At 42.1% G+C, this 19,792-nt stretch overlaps 1 protein-coding gene and 1 long non-coding RNA gene across 4 annotated transcripts in view; both read right to left on the reverse strand.

Annotated features, from left to right (window-relative positions):
• LOC105468719 (family with sequence similarity 168 member A) overlaps positions 1 to 19,792 on the reverse strand; it is a 201,602-nt gene that overhangs the window by 43,839 nt on the left and 137,971 nt on the right. The gene's annotated exons all lie outside the window — the stretch shown is intronic.
• On the reverse strand, positions 3,055 to 12,840 carry LOC139357534 (uncharacterized). The gene is made up of 2 exons (XR_011610918.1): positions 5,501 to 12,840; positions 3,055 to 4,720 (listed from the first exon to the last, which is right to left on the reverse strand). It is a non-coding gene; the product is annotated as an uncharacterized lncRNA (long non-coding RNA).

Genomic DNA, 19,792 nt, shown 5'->3' on the forward strand with positions numbered 1-19,792 from the left:
AAACCCTAACCTTACTTTGTAGAGACCCATCTAAACATTCTTACTGTGAATCAAAAGAAGATATTTCCTCCTCTGGCTATCCTAAAGGAGCCATCACAGTCCAGTGGGAAGAACGGGGGTTCTAAAGGCAGACAGTGTGGATTCAAAAGTCAGCTGTACCATTGACCAGACATCATATCATAGGAAAGTCCCTTTACCTAATCCTCATGAACACAAGGATATCCTATACTGCAGGCTAGAAAATTTTAAAAGATGGCATGCAAAACACCTAGCATAAATACTTGGCACAGAGCAGTAAGTACTTCAGTAAATAATAGTCTCCCACCCATGCCCTTTTCATTAAAAGTTCCCTGTTGGAAACAATTGTGTTTGCCCATAGATTTTAAGATTGTTTAATGAAAAATCTTCCAGATCTCAATCATGTGCCTTATCACTCTGCTTTTCCCTCAACTCTCACATGGATCCAGTTGGTTAGGCCTATTATTGTTTGACCAAGCACAAGCTGGACAAAAGCAAGCTTCAAGTCAGCATGGCTTTTTGTAGAAACAGTAAATTAGTCATTCTCTGAATACAGGTAATTTTTTGTATACTGTTGTGTATATGTGTATTTACAATCTTTTGTGCATTTTAAAACATTTTTGTCCCTCTTTAAAAAATTGTAAATGAAAGTGTCCCCACATTTTTGCCTTTTTATTTGTAATATTTCAGTCTATTATTTCTGTTTTGTGCTACTAGCTAACAGGGAAAGTTCAAACAACCTAACTGTCTACCAACAGGGCATTAGCTGAAATAAATCTAAACCCAACCTAGAATTCCTTAAGTAAATTAAGGTGAGTTATAGAACTGTACATAGCATATAATCTCATTTTTGTTGAAAAACAATGTATGTATGTTCATTTTAAAAGACCTAGAAAAATAGATACACCAAAGTGTTAACAGTGATTGTCTCTGAATCAGGGGAATCATTAGTGTTCCTCTATGTTCTTCTCACGTCAGTATCCTCTAATTTTTCTACAATGAGCATACACTGTTTTGGAAATAAGGTAAAACAACAAGAGAAGCCATAAAATGATTACATTGGCTGGCTGCAGCGGCTCATGCCTGTAATCCCAGCATTTTGGGAGGCTGAGGTGGGCAGATCATCTAAGGTCAGGAGTTCAAGACCACGCCGACCAACATGGAGAAACCCCGTCTCTACTAAAAATACAAAATTAGCTGGGCGTGGTGGCGTATCCCTGTAATCCCAGCTACTTGGGAGGCTGAGGTAGGAGAATTGCTTGAACCTGGGAGGTTGAAGTTGCGGCAAGCCGAGATGGCGCCATTGCACTCCAGCCTGGGCAACAAGAGTGAAACTCCATCTCAAAAAAAAAAAAAAAAAAAAAGATTATTGGACATTAGATATTTTCAAGTAATCTCTTATTGTTAGACATGTCATCTGTTCCAAATAACTGCCACTCATACTTCTGGCAGAGCCAAGACTAGAACACAAACACCCAGATTTTCCAGATAACATGTAAAAATGTCTTTTTTTTTTTTGGTAGAGACAGGGTCTCAGTATGTTACCCAGGCTGGTCTCTCCTGGCTTCAAGAGATCCTCCCTCCTCAGCATCCCAAAGTGCTGGGATTATAGGAATAAGTCTTAGGTCCAGCCTTTAAAAACTCTCATTGGGCCCTACAAATTTAAAGAGTTGTTGTTTCTACAGACCTTGTGAATACGCTGGTGAGGTCCTAAAGCAAGTAGGGGGGAAATATGTGCAACATGCACACCAGGACAGGATTTTCAATTAAAGTGAAATGGAACATATCTTAGGTCAATGATCTCTAGAAAATACTACAATTTCAACACTTCTTTGTTTAGAGCTACCACTAGGTTACTATATGACCTGGGCAAGACACTTAGAGCCCTTATCAAATTTTCTATCTCTGTTTCCTCATCTGCAAGATAGTAACAACAGCTACTACTAAATGAACATCTCCCATAATGTTTTACAAACGGGAAAACTGGGGCTCTAAGAAGTTAAGTAATTTGCTCATGGTTATGTAAGTGACAGTTAAGATTGAAACCAGATCTATCTGACAAAAGAGAATGAAGGTAGGGAAATGTTTGGCTCTATTTCTATGAGTTATTTTATTTTTTCCTTTTAACATTAAGGAGGTATCAGCAGAACTTTTTTTGTACAATGCAAATGACACTGTGTACTCTGTGGGACTGAATTAGAAGGTACATTGAATTACAATTAACTCAGGCCTCATCCTAACAGCTGAGTAATTAGATCAATCTAATCTGAATTTTATTGCTTGTTTTATTATGACCTATAATCGTTGAAATTACAACAGGAAGTCTAAAAGTCTTATACAAAGGCAACATGCTGCAAAGGGAAGAACATTTCCTAACTCTCAGTAGCTGGATGATTCAAGGCAAGTTACTTAACTACTTCGCACCACAATTTCCAAATCTATTAATATAAAATAGGAAGACCACTGTCCCACAATTACCAAGGTATACTGTTTAGAAATGCCCAAGAACTAGAAAAAGAGGGATTCTTCAAGGGATACGAGAAAATTACTTGAGCAACATCTAAAAGGAAAGATCTCTGACACACAGTCTGGCCTCAGTACTCCCAAGAACTCAGTGAAAGTCATGACCATGCAACCTGTCACCTTTGCTGGAGGAAGCCTGAGGTAAGTCCAGATTCCTCCTTCTCCCTCACTCCCTAAGTCCAACATCAAGTCCTAACTTCATTCATATTCCACAAATACTGAATGTCTACAGAAGGCTAGACACTGTTCTCTCTAAAAATGTCTCAAATATGTCCCCACCTCTGCATCTCAAATACAGCTTCTAGTTCAGGTCTCTTCACTGAAGTATCAATACCCTCCTAACTGGTCTTCTCCTTTTTCCCACTCTCTCCAATCCATCCATTTCGTTACATCCAGAGAGATCTTTCAAAAATGCCAACCTATCCATCATGCCTAAAAGCCTCTGGCAGCTTCCCACCACCAAGAATAAAGTTCCAAACTACTTATCATGGCATAAAGACCCTCCAAGTCTAGCTCTTGCACATTTAGATGTCCTATTTTTTCTCTTGCCAAGCCGGGTCTGGCATCTTACACTTCAACAACAACACACAGCTGTTCTAACATTTGATTATTCTACTTTCATGTCATTGATCAGGCTCTTTTCAATGCTCAGATAGTCCTTGACCTTCTCCCCTTCAGACTAGATTAGGTGTTCCTTCTGGTTCTTATTCCCTTAACTAGTTTTTCTTATATTCCTTATCAAATTACATTTCCAGTTTTCTCAAATATTGCTGGGCATGGTGCCTCACACCTGTAATCCCAGCACTTTGGGAGGCAGAGGCAGGAGAATTGCTTGAGCCCAGGAATTTAAGACCAACCTGGGCAACATAGCAAGACCTCATCTCTACCAAAAATTAAAAAAAAAAAAAAAAAAAAATTAGCCAGGCATGGCAGTGCGCATCTGTATTCCCAGTTACTTGGGAAGTTGAGGTGGGAGGATCACTTGAACCCAGGAGATCGAGGCTGCAATGAGCTATGATCATTACACCACTGCATTCCAGCCTGGGCAACAGAGTAAGACCCTGTCTCAAAAAACAAACAAACAAAAAGTTCATCGCCCAATTTGTTAGGTCTAGTATCAGTCCAGTGTTGGCCCCCTAAGTTGTGGTTCTCTTTGTCCTTGTATGTCCCACATGGGAGTTTCTGCTTGGGCTCTCACTGCCCAAACCTATATATTTTTTTTCAGTCTTCCTCGCTCTCTAATCACTAAGCCCTGTGGCTGATAAGACCCCTTGGCCTGGGTCTGGCTAAGACAGACCCATCAGCTAACTACCATTTCCCTGCTGATTCAACTTCCACTGCAGAAAAAGCTGAATGGACTTTAGATTCAGAGACAGACTCAAATCCTAATTTTGTCATTTCAAACTGTAAATTCAGGCAAGTTACTTCCACTCACTGAGCTTTAGCTATCTCATATAAAATGGGATAATAATCACTTTGCAGAGTTGAGATGATAATGCTAATAATAAAAACCACTATTATTACTTATTATGTGTCAAGTTATTTTTTGTTTGTTTGTTTGTTTTGAGACACAGTCTCACTCTGTTGCCAGGGTGGGGTGCAGTGATGTGATCTCGGCTCACTGCAACCTCTGCCCCCCAGGTCCAACCAATTCTCCTGCCTCAGCCTCCCAAGTAGCTGGGACTACAGGCACATGCCACCACACCTGGCTAATTTTTGTATTTTTAGTAGAGACGGGATTTCACCATGTTGGCCAGGATGGTCTCGATCTCTTGACCTTGTGATCTGCCCACCTCAGCCTCCCAAAGTGCTGGGATTACAGGCGTGAGCCACTGTGCCCAGCCCCATTTGTCAAGTATTTATGCTAAGCACTTTACATTAATCCCATCTAATCCTCACCACCCCTTCATGAGGTAGGTCCTACCATTATCTTTATTTTAGAAAGCAACTAGAGAAGCTAATTTACTTGCCTGGGTAATTGTGATAGACAATGGGCTCGCTAACCCAATGATCATTCCCAACACCCTTTGCCCTTACCAAATGCTTTCACTACTAAGGCTGGAAAAGCTAAATACTCACTTTCTCAGCTTTCCTAGCACTTAGGAATAGCCATGTGGCCCAGTTCTGACCAATGAGATGTACACAGAAGTCGGCTGGGGGTATTTGGGTCTTTGCTTTCCTAGGAAAAGAGTAGACATTACTCTTGTTCCTCTACACCCCTTTTTTCCTACCTCCATCACAGACATAATAGCTAGAGCTACAGCAGTCATCTCAGAGCAGGAGGAAAAGGCCAAAGAATCATAGAGACACTGGTCTTGTATTCCTGATCTAATAAATCAATGTCACCTGCCACTGACCTGCAGCCTTCTTTTTATGTAAGAAAAATATACCTCCTATTTACCTATTTAAGCTCCTGTTTTTTTTTTCTCTCTCTCTCTCTCTGTCTCTATCTCTATCTTTCCTTTCTTTTTTATTGAGATGGGGTCTTGCTGTGGTGCCCTGGCTAGAGTGCAGTGGCATGATCATGGCTCATTGCAGCCTTGACCTCTCGGGCTCAGGCAATCTTCCTGCCTTAGCCTCCTGAGTAGCTGGGACCACAGATGTATGCCACCTAATTTAAAAAATTTTTTTGGAGAGCCAGGGTCTCTCTCTGTTGCCCAGGCTGGTCTCCAACTCCCGGGCTCAAATGATCCTCCTGCCTCAGTCTCCCAAAGTGCTGGGATTACAGGTATGAGGCACTGCACCTAGCCAAAGCTACTGTTAATCAAGTCTTCCAGTAGCATATTCTGGCATTTATAACTGATGCACAGTGAGTGATCAAAAAATGGAGCTGAGATTCAAACATAGGCAATTCTTACCTACTAAGCTACATGAAAAAAAAAATCTGGCACTGGATTTATTAGGGAATGGGTACTCAAATGATGAAAATAACTATAATAATATGAATCACTCAGCCTACCTTCTTAAGGCTCCAAGCTCCTCTGGAAACTCAGGATGGTTAGTAACCTAAATTACAACAGAACTGCTTAGGATCAGGTCCCCTCTTTGGACAGTTTGCCCAGCCCTCTTGTCTGCATTTCAATTCAGAGCTCCCAGGTCAGGGTCCACACTAAGGCGGGAAGAGGGCAGGAAGGTTTGGAGTCAGGTCTTGACTCTCTGCCCATCCCCACCTATCTTATGGTACCACAAAGATTTCAGGCCTCCTGCCATGCAGGCATAAGGCAACAGAGTTCAATGAACTCAGCATAAACTTACAAATTGTGACAGCACTTGTGGTGACAGTGAAGGCCAGCTTCTCCTTGGTAGACAGAGACCTTTGGAGGTAACAAGAAGTATGGTTTTATAACTTGAACATTACCAAGGACTATTGATTTTTCTGCATCTTCTCCTGCTGACAGCAGTAATAGCAAAAATCTGATTTAGACACTTAAATTCAAGTACCTTCCCCACCAGCTGAGTAATTTTCAAGTAATCACACTTTCGACCTTACCCAACATGAGTCCTTTTAAAGCCAATTTTGGGGGCCAATTATTTAGTTTTCCTAAAATGTGCAAAGAAAAAGAGAATTGTTCGCTATTCTGCTGGAAATTGGCTTGCATCCCTCTGTCCAGGGTTTAGGACACCCAGTCTGTACTGAGAAGGTGCCAGCAGCCCCTTCTGTCATAGCTGACACATGTGTGACAGTTGACACATAACCTTTGTTTCTAAAGCTGTTCTGAACTCAAAGGAATTATGACATTCATGATGGCAAGATTCCTAGACAAGCTCACAAAATTGGGAGAGAAGAGGAAGACTATGGCACATTTACTAAATGGGAGATAGGTCCATTAGAATCATCTAGAGAGCTTGTAAAAACACCAATTTTGCTGGGAACCACCTCTAGGGTTTCTGATTCAGTAAGTCTGAAGCTGAGGCCCAAAAATTAGCATTTCTAGTAGGTTTGTAGGCCCAGGGGTTACATTTAGAAAATCACTGCTATAAAGTATAAATCAATTATTAGTCACAGAGACTTTGGAAACCGACAATTGGGCACCTCCAGATGCTGGAAAAGTTTCTCCATCCATAAGAAAAGGTTCACTGTATCAGGATATTCACCTAGCTTATAGCCTTTTTTTCCCTCCAGAAAACAAAACAACCCCCCTTTCTCCACTCCCCCCAACAAAATCTAAACACCAATAGCGACAGGTTTCAACTGGTTTCTTTTTATGGACCAGACAGACCCTGAATGCTAACATAGGGAAATGCCTGTGGGTTTTCACAAGGCAAAGCTGTCTCTTAAAAAAGATGCTCTGAGTTCAGAAGAGGAATTCTCCTAGAAGTTCCAGACAACATACCCTGAAAGAAAGGACAAGTCTACAGTGGAGGTTCTCTAATCTCCCAAAGTATGCATATACTACCACTAAGAAAAAAAACTCTTAGACCAGCTCTTTCCAAAACACACCTGTGCTTACCATAGTAAGAACCAGGAATGAATAGGTGCAAGGATGGAGACGAGTGTGTGCATGTGTGAGTATATATTAGGGGTTGGGGAGACAAACATAAACCAGATAATTCTGAGAACTCCTTCATGGCAGCTTAGGAGCTATCTAAATGAGTTACAGGTGAGTTGAGATACTGATTCCTTAGGCTCTTAGGCTGTCTGGGAAGAAGGTGAGGCATAAGAGCTCCTAGGCAGCTTTGTCTATCAGAGTTCCCTACAAATAACATCATTTTCTGTGTGAAAGCACTGGCTTAGAGCTAAATGTGAATCACTGTTTAGAGAAGACCCTCGGGACAAAAAGTCTATTCCAAACTCTGAGGTCAATTTGCCAGAGAGATTTAGGGACCTCTGAAAAGGCTTCATTATTAGAGGTTTGATCATTCAGTCCTTTATTCACTCAACTAACCAATATTAGTTGAGAGTTCACTTTGTGTTAGGCACTTTGTGTTAGTACTGAGAACACAATGACCGCCTGCAAGAGCAATGGGTATTACTAAAGATATAAACAATTATAAGACAGTCTACAGTCATATGCTGCATAATGACATTTCAGTCACTGACCGCATATATGAAGGTGATCCCCTAAGATTATATTGCATTTTTACTGTACCTTTTCTATGTTTAGATACACAAACAACCATTGTGTTACAATTGCCTACATTATTCAGCGCAGTAACATGCTGTACAGATTTGTAGCCTAGGCTATATCACATAGCCAAGGTGTGTAAGTAGGCTGTACCATCTACGTCTATGTAAGTATACTCCATGATGTTTGCGCAACAACAGAATTGCCTAATTGTTGCATTTCTCAACATGTATCCCCCTTGTTAAATAGTCCATGACTGTAAGTTAACTATGTAGCTTCATGGTTAAGAGCATGAAACATCCTAACTTAAGCTTGATTCTGGCTTCTCTACTTCCTGGCTCTGACAGAAACAAGTACTTTCATCTTTCTTGATTTGTGTCTACACCTATTAAAACTTGGATAATACAGATTAGGTAAGAGAAACCTTGCAGCACAGCTGCCAGCACTGCCACCACCTTGAGTCAGGAGAACCAAGCCCAGACTGGGGTGTTGGAAGTCTGGGGATTCCAGCCTCAGTCACTATGGACAGCTTTTTCTTTGTCTGTAGCTCTCTGGCCACACCCACTCCTTTACATTCAAGGTAGAGAAAGAAGATAATATGAAGCATGTGCTGGCATTAATTATGCTCTGCTTCACCAAGGGGGCTAACAATGAGTGAAATGTGGTAGAAGTTGTAACCTGGAACTATGACCACCAGGAGATTACAGTCTCTGTGGCGAACCTCAAGTTGTCCTGTCAACCCGTTACAATACGCAATGATGTTTCTGAGGAAGAGAAGGAAGCTGAGTTGTGCCCTATCCTTTCTGCCAAAAAGCAGTGGGGATAAGCCCTAACCCTCATTGTTTAGCTAGCTGCCTGCTACATGTGCCATATACCATTTTCATGGACAAGATTAAAGAATTCTGAATGTCTCTTCTCTGATGAAAAGGAGAGTCTGGGGTGAGTGGGTGAGTGGGAGGGACTTGGGCCAGTGCTAGAAGAGAAGGAGGCCTGTTCTCCATAGGGCCCTGGTGTTCTGGTCCTATACCATGTCTAGGGCTTACCTTTTCTCTAGGGGTGGGAAGCACTCTGAACTTCTATCCTGACCCTCTCTCCTCATCTATCTATGAAGATTGGAGGTCAGTATCCAAAGCTCAGGACTATACATTTTTAACACAGTTTACATTTTTGGATGAAGGCTGAAATAAAATGGTGTGGAATGTTTTGCGCAAAAAAAAAAAAAAAAAAGATTAAAATAATGACATAATTCTCAAACTGGGTACAGGAACTCCTGTGGTACTCAACAGTATGCTGGAGGGTACAAAAAAAAGTACTGAATAAATAGTAGTACCTTCCTGGGGTATTAATTTTACCAAACGGTAAATAATTTAAAGTGTTTGTTTTATGGAAAACAAGTACGACTACATAATGGTGCCTTAAGGCAAAATCCTTATGAATTCTGAAGATAAGACATAGACTTCAAATAAATGTTAATCTTGGAGTAGCTGCTGTGGGCTATTCACTCCCCCATCAATCCAGAGATGAATTCATTCTCCTCTGACAGCAGGTACACTTTGGTAGAAAAGTTTCCAAAGCACGGTGTATGGCCCATAATGGCCCTCAACAAACAGCAACCATTGTTATTCACAGATAGCTGTTATAATAAACTCATCCACTGGAGGAACAAAATGGGTGGGGAGGGGCTTCCTCTCTACCCAGACACCATTTTTTCCCCAAGCTCTGGACTTCTCTGGTTCCTGACCAGAATCCCTGTGATTCCATGGGAAGTAGAACTCTGGGAAGCTGGCCAATTCTGACCCCAAATGCCAAGGAGTTCTCTTCGAAAGAGAGATCAGCACTAGTAAAGTTACTAATCTAAACAGCCTCCTGGGGACCCAGCCTGTAAGCAATTAACCCTCAAGATAAGAACAGTCAGTCCAATGATCAATGCAGCTCTACCCCTGACTAGACATGTCACATTTAAAAGGTTCTTTGAGATCGATTATCTCCTTAAAGTCTCACAAACAAGTGATAGACAGGGTAGGTACTATTATTTCTACCTTTATAGGAGAGGAAACTGAGGCCCTTGGAAGTAAAGGAACTTATTAATAAGTTTTTAGAGGCAGAGCCAGGAGTCAGACTCAGGTCTTCAGACTTCAAGAACAGGCTCTCTCCACTACATTAAGCAACAGAAACCATTTCAATGAGAATCTATGCAGCACAGCCAAAAGCTCTTCCAGTCCTGGGTCCTGGGTCAACATCCCACTGATTTTCAGCTGTATTCAGGGCCACAAAAATTTTATTACCATTGATTAAGGACCATAAGTAACTAATAGAAATCTAAATTAAATTGCATGCACTTAATTAGCAGGAAAAGGGAAGTCACTCACTGGTGGTAGCTATGGCTATACCTGTCCTTATATAGGATACTTACGGACAGGCTTTCATGGTCTCCTGTCGAGCTTGCCCAAGAATGTCAGAAGCTCCAGAGAAAGAAGCCCTGGACTGTCACTACAGGAGAGGGCTCTGAGTAAGGATACTGAGCTCACCTCATCTTATTTGTTTCTGAACCCTTCATTAACACCAGGGATTCCAAGAAGGAACACAGAAAAATTGCGTTCACAAGAAAATGCAAAAGAAAATAGACTAAGGGAAGGAGTCAGCCAGTTGATTTAAAATAAAAGAGATCTGGCCGGGCGCGGTGGCTCACGCCTATAATCCCAGCACTTTGGGAGGCCGAGGCGGGTGGATCACGAGGTCAGGAGATTGAGACCATCCAGGCGAATACGGTGAAACCCCATCTCTACTAAAAATACAAAAAAAAAAAAAAAAATTAGCTGGGCGTGGTGGTGGGCACCTATAGTCCCAGCACTTTGGGAGGCCAAGAAGGGTGGATCATGAGGTCAGGAGATTAAGACCATTCTGGCTAACACGTTGAAAAATCCGTCTCTACTAAAAATACAAAAAAAAAAAAAAAAAAATTAGCTGGGCATGGTGGCAGGTACCTGTAGTCCCAGCTACTCAGGAGGCTGAGGCAGGACAATGGCATGAACCCGGGAGGCGGAGCTTGCAGTGAGCCGAGATTGGGCCACTGCACTCCAGCCTGGATGACAGAGCGAGACTCAGTCTCAAAAAAAAAAATAAAACAAAAAAAAAACCTTCAGATTCAGTTGGTAGACGGGACTACGGCTAGACATTGGAGAGAAGTGGCTTGACTTCAGAGGTACAGCTTAACAGCAAAATTTCAAATGATCTGGCTGGAGACAGTTGAACTTCGGGGGAAGATTACCTACCCAACCCATCCCCTTTTCAGCCCCTCTTCCCGTTGAGCCACTTTCATCGTCAATAAAATCTCCTGCATTTACCACCCTTCAATTCGTTTAAGCGACCTCATTTTTTCTGGACGCCAGAAAAGAGCTCGGGAGCCACGAGTGCAGGTACAAAAAGGCTGGCACACTGGTCCTTTGCACTCGCTGGTGGAAGGCAGCCTCACACAAAAAGGCAAAGGGCCCACTGGGCTGTTAACACCTAAACTGTTCATGGACAGCAGAGCTAAAAGAGCACTGTAACATGCCCTCTGGGGCTTCAGGAGTCGCAGGCACCCCCACCTGGACACTGCCTTGGGGCCCACACACTGATGCCGGAGCCCAAAAGCGGCCGGCTGGATCCTATACTCACTTGCCTACTGCTGCCTTCCACAAAGGGTTGAGCATGGTGAGCTGAGTAAGCAGAGTTTGTTCCTGCCAGTGCCCAAAAGCACTTGCTCCAGTTCCTGCACTGGTTCGCTCACACACTCCCTCTCACAAAGGGTAGACGAGGGTGGGATGAGTAAACGAGGCACCCCTGTCACAAGTCCCGCAAAGGAGTCAAGAAAATATCCTGCTTCAGTCTGACAGCGCTGTGGCCCCCCTCCATACACACCATGCTTCCACAGCAATTTACACATCTATTTATTATGTTAGGCTTTTGGAATACAGTGGCACATCCCTCTGAGATAATACTTGTCTCGGTGTATTCCGTCTTCCTACACTTCTGTTTTTCCATTTCTTACAGATCTGTGCTGGTTAAGGTGGAGTCTATGGAGGGACCATAAACACGAAGAACACACAGTCACTGTGTGTATGAGTCTTTATAAAACTGGTAATCTTACAATTTAAAGAACAGAGTATATAACAAAATTGGAAGGTCAGAATTCATCCAGTCCAGTTCATTTAGGCCCCCTCCTATGGCAGTAGAATCCTTCTCACCTGGATGCCTAACCTATAAAATAGGCAGGAGCAGATCTCTACTGGAGGGGAAGAGAGCACTTATGTGGCTTACTCCTTTCTCTTTTAACAGCTCCTAGGCATCTTGAGGCGCAATCTCCTAATTTTCTGAATGAGGAAACAGCTAAAATAAAGGAACTTTTTAATTCTAGGCTCTCCCTTCATTCAGCATGAAACAAAGAAAAAAGTAGAGCTTTTGAAGCCAGGCAAACTGGAAGGGAATCTTCTATGACCTTGGAAAAGTCACTTAACCTCTCTGCATCAGTTTTTTAACATCTATCTTCTAGGGATGTCATAAGGATGAAATGAAATCAAATATATAAAGCAACCAGCTAATGCCTGGTACAAGCTCAATAAATAGCCACCATGGAATTACTCTTACTTGAATCAGGGCTGGAACCTGGTATTCCCTCGAGTTCTGTTCAGCAAACCTGCCACCATCAAAGATTGGCTTGCCAGAGAAAAGATACGACCACCAGCACCCCCGGAGGGTGGCAAAGCAGGTTTAAAATACCTTGATGCAAAACCTTAAATAAAATCTCTCCAGATATAAACAGGTACCTATATATTAATTCAAAACTCTCAGCATGGTAACGACTAAAGATTTTTTTCCCCCTACCAGGGCAGAAGACAGGTAAGAAAGTGAGCTAGGACAATTTTCCATCATTTTATAGAAATTTACCAATGACTGAACATACTGCTATGTCCTGAGCTAATTGTGAGAATCCATCATTGTGAACAGATACATGGAAAGCATGTCTCTCACTGTCATGCAGGGTGATTATTCTTTATTTGCAAAGAATATTGTGATATAGCAAGACTTTAGCCAGAAAAAGAAAAAAAATCCTTACCTGATACTTTTCTTTTATGCAATGGTAACAAACTACATGACACGGACAATTTTTTGTTGTTATTGTTTTAAGGATACCTACACTGGGAGTGATGTTATGGACAAAGGCAGAATAGGAAGCTCTTTTCCTATTCTGCCTTTGTCCATAGGAATCCTCCACCTAAACAACTACTGAGCCAACAGAAACTATCTAAAGTAACTATTTTGGAATTCCGAAGTCTAATCAGAACACTTGCAGTATGCAGAGGGAGAGTTTAATGAAGAGGCTGATAAAATTTTCAGAGAATTTCAGCCTTTTGCCCAGGGGCTACCATCTTCCAAGTCCCTGGTGCAGATTGCTGGAGCTAGATGGGCAATAAGGACCTTGGCCTCCAAATATGGGGGTTATGCGTTCTGATTGTTAGTTTTGATCACTGAGAGGCCAGCACAGAGGCTGACAGCCATGGTTTCAACCTCTACTGGCCAAAGCAGATTCCAAGGCATTTACAAGAACAGATGAATGAATGAATAAACAAATATTGTACGATTCTACTTATATGAAATATCTAGAATAGGCAAATTCATAGAAACAGAAACAGCCAATTACAATGGCTCATTCCTGTAATCTTAACGACTTGGGAGGCTGAGGTGAAATGATTGCCCCAAGTCAGAAGTTTGAGACCAGCCCTGGTAATAAAGAGAGATCCCTTCTTAAAAAAAAAAAAAAAAAAAAAAAAAAAAAAAAAAAACTTTTTTAAATTAGCCAGGCACAGTGATGTACACTTATAGTTCCAGTTACTTGGGAGGCTGAGACTGGAGGATCCCTTGAGCCAAGGGACTTCGAGGCTGTAGTGAGCTATGATTGCACCACTGCACTCCAACCTATGGGACAGAGTGAAACTCTATCTCGTTTTAAAAAAAGGAACAGAAAGAAATTTAGGGGTTACCAGGGGCTAGAGGGAGGGCAAAAGATGAGTAAAAGGAGAGTCACTGTTTAATGGTTACAGAATTTCTGTTAATGAAAAAGTTCTGGAAATGGTGGGGATATTTATACATTGTGAATGTACTTAATGACACTGAATTACACACTTAAAAATGGTTAAAACTGGCCAGGTGCAATGGCTCATGCCTGTAATCTCAGCACTTTGGGAGGCCGAAGTAAGAAGATCAACTTGAGCCCAAGAAATGGAGGCTGCAGTGAGCTATAATTGTGCTACTGTACTTCAGCCTGGGTGACAAAAAAAAAAGAAAGAAAATTTTAAAAAAGGCTAAAATGGTAAATTTTGTATTACATATATTTTAGCATAATAAACTTTTCATAAGTATACCCATATTTCATATAAGCTGGCTCTTATAAGCTATATGACCTTAAGAAAGTTACTTAACTTAGCTGAACCTGATTCCCCCATATGTAAAATAATAATAGCTCTCCCTTGAAGGATTATCACAAAAATTGGAGACAACATTTGTAAAGTGCCTGGCACTCCACTGACAGTAATTAATGGTAGTTATTATTATAATAACAGCAACAATAATATAATTTGTATAAACTAATACTGATAATTTAATTCAACATATATTTAATGAACTAACTGTCTACTCTGTTCTGGGCACAAGAAGTGCATAATTGCTGCCCTCAAGGAGCTCAAAGTCTAGAAAAACATACAAATAAACAACTTTTTGTAGAGAACAGGAAGCCAAGGAGAATTTAGGAGCAGAAAAACAGTAACCCAACAACAGCAATACTTCTTTGTTTGGGAGAAAAAGTTATTCTTCTTTACAGAGGTGGGAAATCATTTTGTAACCCAGGAAAGTAAATCAGTCACAAGCAAGGGGGTGTGGCTCAGTGGTAGAGTGGGTGCTTCGCATGTAAATCAGTCACAAGCAAACATGTAATGTGCATGATTCTCGCCCTGACAAGGTTTAATCCATCTGCTTTTAGCATCACACACAGTATATGAGACAGATACAAAATCACTGCTTATATGGACTGCAAAATCCAGAGAGGACTTGCCTGACACTTTGGTGGAGTGGAAAGAGCTTGGATTACTGAGTCTTTCCTCATCTGTAAAATAAATGTTCTAATATAAATTTCTTTCTTTTTTTTTTTTTTATTTGAGATGGAATCTCGTTGCACTGTTGCCCAGGCTGGAGTTGCAACAGTGCGATCTCAGCTCACTGCATCCCCGCCTCCTGGATTCAAGTGATTCTCCTGCCTCAGCCTCCCGAGTAGCTAGGATTACAGGCGCTCGCCACCACGCCTGGCTAGTTTTTTGTATTTTTTTAATAGAGATGGGATTTCACTATGTTGGCCAGGCTGGTCTTGAACTCCGGACCTCATGATCCGCCCGCTTCGGCCTTCCAAAGTGATGGGATTCAGGCGTAAGCCACTGCACCCAGCCTCTAATAGAAATTTCTACCTCACAGTGCTGTTGTAAGGATTAAATGAGATCACAAATGGTAATTTTAAGTTGTAAAGTATTGTGCTTCTTATGTATTATTATATGGCGTTTTGTAAGCCTTTGTTCTCACATGCTTCAGAGAAAATTTATCATAGGAAAGTCAAACTTTGTTTTTGCTTTGTTTTGTTTTTAGAGATGGGGTCTTGCTCTGTCACCCAGGCTGGAGTGCAGTGGCATAATCATGGCTCACTGCAGCCTCGACCTCCTGGGCTCAAGCAACCCTCCTGCCTCAGCCTCCTGAGAAGCTGGGACAACAGGCATGTGCCACCAAGTCCAGCCAATTTTTAAATTTTTTTTGTAGAAATGAAGTCTTACCCATCCTGGCTAACACAGTGAAACCCCGTCTCTAGTGAAAATACAAAAAAAAAAAAAATTAGCCCAGCGTGGTGGCATGTGCCTGTGGTCCCAGCTACTCGGGAGGCTGAGGCAGGAGAATGGCGTGAACTCAGGAGGCGGAGCTTGCAGTGAGCTGAGATCGCGCCACTGCACTCCCGCCCGGGTGACAGAGCGAGACTCTGCCTCAAAAAAAAAAAAAAAAAAAAGAAATGAGGTTTCACTATGTTGCACAGGCTGGTCACATTTTGTTTTCAAAAGTCAAATCTCCTGAGCAAAGCAACTGCCACTCAAAATGAGCTAGCCTAAGGCCGACTACATAGGTAATATAAGAGGTTTGAAGACAGCTCTTTCTTGCTAAATAGCTCAAAGGAATTGTCAAATTTCAACTATCATTGTTCTAAAAAAGAATAATTCCTATAAACCAAGTAGGCAATGAAAGAGGGTCTCTTGCTTTCTCTGAGGGTCTCTGCTGTCTCCATATGACTCAAAAAACAGAAAAGTCTCCCTGTTCCATCTAGTCCATCCAGAGGGGTTGACCAGTCACAACAGATAATCCAAATGATTTTTTTTTTTTTTTTTGAGATGGAGTCTCTGTCGCCCAGGCTGGAGTGCAGTGGCGCCACCTTGGCTCACTGCAAGCTCCGCCTCCCGGGTTCATGCCATTGTGCTGCCTCAGCCTCCCAAGTAGCTAGGACTACAGGCGCCCACCACCACGCCTGGCTAATTTTTGTATTGTTAGTAGAGACGGGTTTCACTGTGTTAGCCAAGATGGTCTCAATCTCCTGACCTCGTGATCCGCCCACCTCGGACTCCCAAAGTGCTGGGATTACAGGCATGAGCCACTGCACCTGGCCTCCAGATGAATTTTTATTCACCTACAAAGCAGAAAAAATCTCTCCCATACTGGCTACCTGTCCCAGACTCTCCTTGCCATATCAGAGGACTACTCATTACCAAGGACAGGCAAATCACAGGAGTCTTTTTCTCAAACCCATCTCATACTTCTCTGCTGTGAACTCCTTCACTCATTAGAGTCTCATCTCCTTCCCTTTATTTCTTTCTTCTCCCCATTTTCTTCCTTCAAAATTTACTGAGAGTCAACTCTGAACCAGTCCCTGTGCTAGGTGCTAGGGATATAATGATCATGAATAATAAACAAAGGCTACTAATCCTTTTTTTTTTTTTTTTGAGACAAAGTCTCACTCTGTCACCCAGGCTGGAGTTCAGTGGCACGACCTCGGCTCACTGCAACCTCTGCTTCCTGAGTTCAAGCGATTCTTCTGCCTCAGCCTCCTCAGTAGCTAGGACTACAGGAAGGTGCCACCATGCCTGGCTAATTTTTGTATTTTTAGTAGAGATGGGGTTTCACCATGTTGGCCGGGCTGACCTCAGGTCTCGAACTCCTGACCTCAGGTAATCCGCCCACCTCGGCTTTCCAAAGTGCTGGGATTACAGGTGCAAGCCACTGTGCCCAGCCCATCAAAGCACTTTTGAAGTAAGCAGACACTATTATCCCTACTTTATAGAAGAAACTCAGAGAGGTGGGAAATGACCTAAGATAGTAGAGTTACCTTGTTTAAAGAAATCTAACTACGTGTCTTAGAAATTAAAAAGCAGCTACAAGGTGAGTAGAAAGAGAGCTAGATCGGCTGCCAGAGGTCTGGGTTCTACTTCCAGCTTTGACATCTATCTGTCCATCCATTTGTTGAAAAACTAGTCAATATTCACGGCACGCAGGGGCCTAGCTGGATATTAGAGATACAGGAGTAAATCAGATACTGAATTCATTGTCAATCTCTTTTTTTTAAGACAAGGTCTCCACTCTTGTCACCCAGGCTGGTGTGCAATGGTATAAGCATGGCTCACTGCAGCCTTGACTTCCTGGGCTCAAGTGACCCTCCCAACTCAGCCTCCTGAGTAGCTGGAACTACAGGCAGGTGCCACCACATGCAGCTAATTTTTACATTTTTTGTAGAGATGAGGTCTTGTCATGTTGCTCAGGCTGGTCTCAAACTCCTGGCCTCAGGAGATCCTCCTGCCTCACTTTAATCCTCTTAAAGTGCTGGGATTATAGGTATGAGCCACAGCCCACGGCCCACTGTGTATCTTCAGTGCTTTCCTTAGGCACTTATTAGACCTCAAGTTTCTCATCTAAGAATAGGGTTGGATTCGATAGTCTCTAATAATCTTATAATTCTAGATAAAAACATAATACCAGCCACCAGCTGGACTGAGAATATAGATAAATAGGATGAGCAGGAGATGGGCTGGAGATATCTGAATGGTAAGGTCATAAAAACTTTCTACTGCAAGCTAAGGAGTTTGGACTTTATCCAAAGGACAGTAAAGAGTCATTGAAGGGTTTTAAGCTGGAGTGATGTCAAATTTTCAAGAGAGAAAAATGATTATGGCTACATTATGTAAAGAATAGACTGGGGACAGGGGTATATGAAAGGAGTTAGGAAGTCCAGTTAAGAGGCAACTTAAATAATCCCAGAAAGAGTAATGATGGCCTGAATGATAACAGTGGAAGGATAGGGAAGAAAAGTCTAATCTAAGAAAGGTAAAGGAGGTTTTTTAAAAATAAAAAGAACATTTCATATCCATTATGATAGCTATTATTTAAGGAGAGACAGAGACAAAAATAAGCATTGGCAAAGCTGTGCAGAAACTGAAACTTTTATAAACCACAAGGGAGAATGTAAAATGGTGCAGCCACTAGGAAAACAGTATGGCAGTTCCTCAAAAAATTAAAAATAGAATTACTGTATGATCCAGCAATTCCACTTCTGGATACATACTCAAAAGAATTGAAAGTAAGGTCTTCAAGAGATATTTGTACCTCCATGTTCATAGCAGCATTATTTACAATACACCAAAGGCAGAAGCAACCCAAGTGTCCACATACCACCGCACACAGTATACACACACAATGGAATATTATCATTCAGCCTAAAAAGGAAGGAAATCCTGATACACGGATGAAACCTGAGGTCATTAGGCTGAGTGAAATAAGCCAGTCACACAAGGACAGATATTATATGATTTCAGTTATATGAGCATCTAGACTAGTCAAATTCATAAAGATAATAAGTGGGTTGGTGATTGCCAGGAGCTGGGGGGAGGTTGAAATGAAGAGTTATTGTTTAATGGGTATTGAGTGTCAGTTTTGCAAGACAAAAGGAGTTCTGTGAATCCACAGTGATGACAGTTGCAAAACAATATGAATGTACTTAATGCCACTAAATAGCACACATAAAAATGGTTAAGATGGCTGGGCACAGTGGCTCATGCCTGTAATCCCAGCACTTTGGGAGGACGAGACAGGTGGTTCACCTGAGGTCAGGAGTTCGAGACCAGCCTGGCCAACATGGTGAAACCCCGTCTCTACTAAAAACACAAAAATTAGCCAGGCACAGTGGTGCGTGCTGGCTACCGAGGCAGGAGAATTACTTGAACCTGGGAGGCGGAGGTTGCAGTGAGCCGAGATTGCACCACTGCAATCTCTGGGCTGAGGAGAGGAGAGGAGAGGAGAGGAGAGGAGAGGAGAGGAGAGGAGAGGAGAGGAGAGGAGAGGAGAGGTGAGGAAAGCAAGAAAAGGTTAAAATGGAAAATTAAAAAAAAAAAAATTTCTTTATTTTTTGAGACACAGTCTCACTGTGTTGCCCAGGCTGGAGTGCGGTGGCACGATCTTGGCTCTCTGCAACCTCCACCTCCCAGGTTCCAGCGATTCTCATGCCTCAGCCTCCGGAGTAGCTGGGATTACAGGCATGCGCCACCAAGCCTGGTTATTTTTTGTATTTTTAGTAGAGACGGGGTTTCGCTCTGTTGGCCAGGCTAGTCTGGAACTCTTGGCCAAGTGATCCACCCATATCAGCCCCCAAAGTGCTGAGATTATAGGTGTGAGCCACCATGCCCAGCCAAGATAGTACATGCATTTTACTACAATCTTTTTTAAAAAAGGCAGGACTTAATAACTGGCTTTAGAAGGCAAAAGAGGCAAGAGTATCAAGGATGATGTTTTCTGATTTTAGGAATAGGCAGATATTGGTATTAATCACAAATGATAAAAAATGGGTTACAGGGGAATGATAAGATAATGAGCCCAGTTTTAGATGTAATAAGTCTGAGCAAAACATGAGACATTCATGGAGGAGATTTTCAGAAGACAGCTGGATAAACTAGTCTGAAGTTCAGAAGAACGGTTTGCCACAGTGCTAGAGTTTATGAATCATCAGCCTATAGATAGCAGCTGAGGCTAAGGGAGAAACAGAGCCCTTGTGCAACATCAACTTTTAATGGGTGAGCAGGGGA

Source organism: Macaca nemestrina, chromosome 12, assembly GCF_043159975.1.
Source record: "Macaca nemestrina isolate mMacNem1 chromosome 12, mMacNem.hap1, whole genome shotgun sequence".
Taxonomy (NCBI): Eukaryota; Metazoa; Chordata; class Mammalia; order Primates; family Cercopithecidae; genus Macaca; species Macaca nemestrina.